Below are 5,735 nucleotides of genomic sequence, written 5' to 3'. Positions count from 1 at the left end.
CGTAGAAACACGTTGCATTCTTATATTAAAGATACTGGGAATAAATTTGTCCAAACCGTTTTAATTTAACCACGGAATTCTCACTCACACATATCACAACAAAACATCATTGACGATCGTCTAAATGTTTTGTAGAAAACTAGAAACCCCGACTAAAAGCCAACTTCTTAGCCAAGGCTTAATTTACACCGTTCCGACAGAAGCAGCAGGGCCGGATTAACAATTTTTTGGGCCCTAGCCCCCCACAGACCACAGTTAAAGAGAATCTAAGAGACATATTATTTTTCATATCTTTAATTGACTTAACACTTAACTGCATATTTAAATTTCTTTTTGAACTCAATAGTTAAATTTCTTTCTTTCTAACTCAAAACATTTATCAATTATCTATAATAGTCTATGAAGTCGTTTAGTATATCCTTTTCAATATATATCAAAGATAAAGAACTTAATTTATCCTGGGCTAATGTGGTTCTTAAGTAGTTTTTCACTCTTTTTAAAGCTGAAAAGTATCTTTCGCCACTTGCATTGCAAACAAGTAATTTCTCAAAATAATTTCTAAGTTTGGAAAAGTTGAAATGAAATTATTGGTACGAATGAAGGAATGAAAGAATTCTAGGTTTTTGCTTTCTTCATTCTTCACGAAATGCTTGAAATGTAGTAGTTCGTTTTAAAGCTCTTCAAAATTTAAATCATTTCAATACGTTTCTGCCAATTCTTGGAAAGCTCCAGAAAAAGATTCATCGGGGGCATTAATGTTAAAAATAGGTTTGAACTTTTCATCAGTGTCCTTGTTAACTTCAGATTGTTCTTTAGTATTTGTCATTAGATTGTCACATAAGACGTAAAACACTTTGGTTTTGAAAGCGTCCCGTCCACTCAGTGTGTTATCATCGTTTCTAGCCACATCGTATGATGTGCATCTACGATGAGGCTCCTAGTTTGGCCTGCCCTGTTGTGTTCGTACTCATACTAGTACTAATACCAGTAGACGTGAAAGAGTAGCGCGTTTGGCAGTATAGAATTTTTCGTTCGTCATTTAAGGGAGAGTGAATGGGAGAGAATTGTGGTGAGGTGATTTTTACGTTCTTGTATTTTAAGAGGATGGGGATTATAATAGTAACTTTAAGCATTTGCATTTAATTGTACCAGTAAGGTAAAGAATTTTAAATTGTGTTTTACGATTGCTCGACGTATTTAAAATGAGATAGAGGATTATGGTGTTACCCTTATTGAAATGGAAGGTTTAATACTACCTTTAAAATTCCTGTCACCCGTCGACAATAAGGGTTTCACGCTTTCAATTTCAAAATCCAAAGAAATCGAGGGGAATTTTTAAAAAGCAAAAGAAAGTATATTCCGACGTTATATTTAGAATGGTCTTGAGGAGATGTTTATTATTAGAAGTTACGTGTATTTCTCCACTAATCGAGAAGAATTTTAAAAGAAAGTAATAGGTTCTGGCCCTGGATATTACAATTATAACATAAGTAAATTTATTGAAGTAAGGATTAATGGTAATTAATTTTGTTAGGGCATCGAGGGGTTATTCACTCTCATTTTCTGTACCACTGTTAAAGGATGCTCATAGTGGGGATACTCACGTTTTCCGTTCGTGTCACACTATTATAATTATAACAGAAGTAAAAAAAACTGAAGTTATCATTTTAAAACAGTTAAGGTAACGCATCGAGAGCTCTTCACTCAAATTTTCTGTACGCCTGTCAAGTACGGTACGATGTGGCTACTATTACGAAACCAACCCTTGGGTCGCCTTGTTCTTTCCTGCGCCTTCATCAAAGAACCGTTTACGTATTATCCCCCCTTTCTTCGTTACTTTTGTAAATTATCTATTTTGTGAGCTGAGCAATTATTTAAAATATTTCAAATTATCACGAACGCCCTGAATAAAGCTTATCAAGGAATCATACAATGCAACTCCAGTGTTTAATGACGGTCAGTAACAACACGGATTCAAAATGATATTTCTTTCTCCGAGGATTGCGACTTCTGAAAATACATTTCCATTGAATTTTCAAGTTTCTTTTCGTCTTTTTCTTTCTTCCTTTATAAATTGCCATAAAGTTTTTGGTAACGGGTTTTTCAACATTAGGCTGCCGTTACATCTGACATGACTTTTCCATGGTGTCAGTGACGTTATGTTTTGGTAGAGAAAGAGGGGGAAATATATTTTTTGGTTTTTCATTTTCTCAATTTTTGAAAACTAGCTGATTACGGGCCCCTCAGATATCCGGGCCCTAGGCAATTGCCTAACTTGCCTAGTGGTTAATCCGGCCCTGAGAAGCAGACGTGAGCCATTTTCGCTCCCAAAATCACAAGATAAAAATAGTGCTAAACCTGAAGTGTGTAAGTTAATGCGCGTGGGCACTAAAAAATGGGGTAACTATTTCTTTGGGAGTTAAGTGGTGTATGAATCCGCTGAGCTTTACGGCGAAACTTTGTTGTTACGGGCTTTTTAACCAGTTTCGTACTTCGGGTTATTATGAACTCCTGATCCTAGCTAAAGCTAGTGGCGAATAAGCAGTGACATTAGAGAGTTTAAGCTGAAACTTCGCGATTTAGCAATCCTTACGCTAAAGTGTAGCTACCGACAGGGCCGGAAATAAGAGAAAATGATTATAGTACATGTGTCCAGTGACCCCCTATTTGACTGGAAAATTTATTGGACATTGTCCACTGGCGTATGCATAAATAGTGTCGCATCTTCATAGTCAAGCTCTCAAAACTTCGGAAAATTTATTGGTCAAAATGTCCAGTGACCCCCTTAGTTTATAACAAACTTATGGGACATTTTATTATGTTATTGGACAATGTCCAGTGTCCCGTGCTTATTTCCGGCCCTGGCTACCGATGTTATGCAGTGAACTGGTTCGTTTATTTTAAATTCGCTACACTTACGCTTAAGTAGGGGATCATTGCTTATTTTTTTTTTTTTTACTATTTAAGCGATGATGGAATAAACATTTTGCTAAATTATTGTAGTGGTCCTTCCCATGGTTGACTTTGGAATGTTTTTTTATAACGAAAGAGAGCCAATCGCCCTTTTGACTTCGTATCAAAATTAATGTTAAATGTGACGTCACGCATGGAGGAACCCCTCCGTCACAAATTTAGAAACTCTTCCACCCATAAGAGTGTGACGTACATAATTTACGATCCCTTGGACATATTTATTTTAATGTGTAATTTTTCATATCCATTTTGTCTGTAGAAACAATATGCTTTAATAATTTCCTTCTAAAGGGAAGCGGTCTAGCGCTAGGGCCCGAAATATTTTACATTAAGAGGCCCTTTCAGGGCCTTACTGGGCCTCTGACAGCGTTTATGGGCAGCCTACTCGTAAATTTCAGACGGGCCCCGAAATTTGGTTCCCATAATATTAAAATACCATTATTACAATATTTTGATCTAGGCCTACAATGCAATTTACTTTAGACAAAGTATCACAAGGACGATGAAACTTTTGGCATCTGATTATTACAAATTTCTACAAAATTTGAAATGGGTTAGCACACTCGTGTTTAAAGTTTTTGACTAGCCAGAAAAGTTATCTCGCTTTTTGATTTTTAGCCACATCGTTTGATGTACTACATCTACGATCAGGCTCTTATAGTTTGACCTGCCCTGTTGTCATTCTCGTAGTAGTAGTAGTGTAAAATGTTTGGTTCGTCATTGAAGGGACAGTGAATGGAAGGGTATTGTAGTTAAGTGATATTTTACGTTCTTTTTATATGGATGGGGATTGTAATAGTAACTTTAAGCATGTCACTTAATTGTACAAGTGAGGTTAATGATTGTGAGTTGTGTTTTACGTTTTCTCGATGTATTTAAAGCGAAAGAAACGATTATTGGATTGCCTTAATATAATGGAAGGTGATAAACGCTCCCTTTAAAATTTCTGTCACCCGTCGACAAAAAGGATTTCACGCATTCAATCCCACTCCTCTATTTAAACATTCAAGGAAATCGAGGTTACCTTTAAATGCAAAAGCAAGTATATACTGATGGTATATTTTTTTTCAATGGTCTTAAGGCGGTGTTTATCACGACACCAGAATTTACGTGTATTTCTCCAGAAAGCGAGAATAATTTTATAAGCAAAAGGAAGCATATAGTATCTTTATATATTTTATATAGTGTATTACTATTTTAACATAAGTAAATTTATGAGCGTAAAAAGCACGGCCCAGGTAATTATATTTTACGTCTGTACTTCAATCAATGTCTAGGTATGGGTTATTGTGGGGCTACTAACTCAAGTTTTCTGTTTGTGTCGCACTATTACAATTATAAAAGATTGTAAATTATTGATGTACAGATTACTTGAAATCATTTTAGCACAGATGAAGAGAGCGCATCAAGGGACCAATCAGTCTGATTTTCTGTACTTCAATTAAGGGTTTAGTTATGCGTTACGATTAATCATTTTTGCACTGTTAAAGGGTGCGCAAGTTTCCTATTTGTGTCGCACTAATATAATTATAACAGAAATAAATGAATTGAAGTTAGGATTAATAGTAATCATTATATCACACTTAAATATAGCGCATCGAGGGGCTATTCACTCAAAATTTCTATTCGTTACGATGTGGCTATTTATGGGCCCCCAAAAAGAAACGAAAAGTAGGCTATAGCCTGTGTCGCCTACACCTGGCGCCGCCACTGCAAACACGGTTCCATGGTTAATTTTATAGTCGTCCGAAAAACTCGCAAAAACTAGTGTCAATGCTTAGTCAAACAACAGAGGACCGAAATAAACCTAGACTAAAATTTCAAGCCTTTAACACGTATGGATAATAGACAGATTAAGTAAAGGGCGAAAATACGCCTTGTACAAGTCTATAATCTCAAGCTCACTTACGAATTCATATCTTTATTACATCAAGCGAGCTTGAGCTTATAGAGATGTTAAATAGCACAGGAATGAAAGTCTTGTGGAATTAATGATCATGTGCGCCCGATCATAAAATTAGGAATCAAGCATCTGGCTTAACCTCTCTTTCGAATATAAAACATCCCTTAAACAGTATATGTGGCGTTCAAAGTGTTGGTGGAAAAAAGGTGAAACTCCTCAACTAAACGTCAGATCACAGCTTAAGCCAATCAAAAGTCTTGCACTACCACTCTCCAACTCTGTAAAGCTATGTATGTATATATGAACTCGGTATCTACCGTGAGAAAGTTCTGGAATTTGGACTAAAATCCGAGATACTCTGTTTCCTACGGTTATAATATGGGATGGAAACATAAAATACTACGAGACTTCTCGATTTTATAAAATATTGCAGTAAGATTCTTAATATTCGTAACGATTAGCGAAATACTTCGAATATTAACGTCATACTCTTCATATTCTCAGTATACTCTTCGTATTCTCAGTAAACTCTTCGTATTACATGTATTACACTTAATACACCATACTTTGCAATATTTCAATATTTCGAATATACTTCACATTACTTTTCGATATTTTTTAATACTTTAAATATTATAAAACCAAATGTACACCTACTTCACGTAGTGGTTATCCCCTCGCCTTTCGCATCTTTGGTGTTTGTATTCTAATCTACATTACAACCTTCCTGTTGGAGTGCCTATTCTATATCGTGGGAAATTACGTTCTTGTTAGAATTTTTATGGCGATGAAACTAAAATGGATCACTTTATATGTACCAAAGGACGGTACCAAGCAATTTCTAATTAAATGTCCTCTG

The 5,735-nt window shown here is 35.6% G+C and overlaps 2 long non-coding RNA genes across 2 annotated transcripts; one reads left to right on the top strand and one right to left on the bottom strand.

The window, feature by feature from the left end:
- The first annotated feature begins 242 nt into the window (after positions 1-242).
- On the top strand, positions 243-1,931 carry LOC149587292 (uncharacterized). Its single transcript, XR_016380309.1, has 2 exons — positions 243-1,069; positions 1,535-1,931. It is a non-coding gene; the product is annotated as an uncharacterized LOC149587292 (long non-coding RNA).
- Positions 1,366-2,294, bottom strand: LOC149587291 (uncharacterized). Its single transcript, XR_016380310.1, has 2 exons — positions 1,932-2,294; positions 1,366-1,862 (listed from the first exon to the last, which is right to left on the bottom strand). It is a non-coding gene; the product is annotated as an uncharacterized LOC149587291 (long non-coding RNA).
- Between the last annotated feature and the right edge of the window lie 3,441 nt (positions 2,295-5,735).

Source organism: Phalangium opilio, unplaced genomic scaffold (assembly GCF_054372755.1).
Source record: "Phalangium opilio isolate 3A_F unplaced genomic scaffold, DU_Popi_V2 ptg001170l_1, whole genome shotgun sequence".
NCBI lineage: Eukaryota > Metazoa > Arthropoda > Arachnida > Opiliones > Phalangiidae > Phalangium > Phalangium opilio.
Note: the sequence above shows the minus strand (reverse complement) of the source record. Positions and strands in the feature narration are given on the sequence as shown.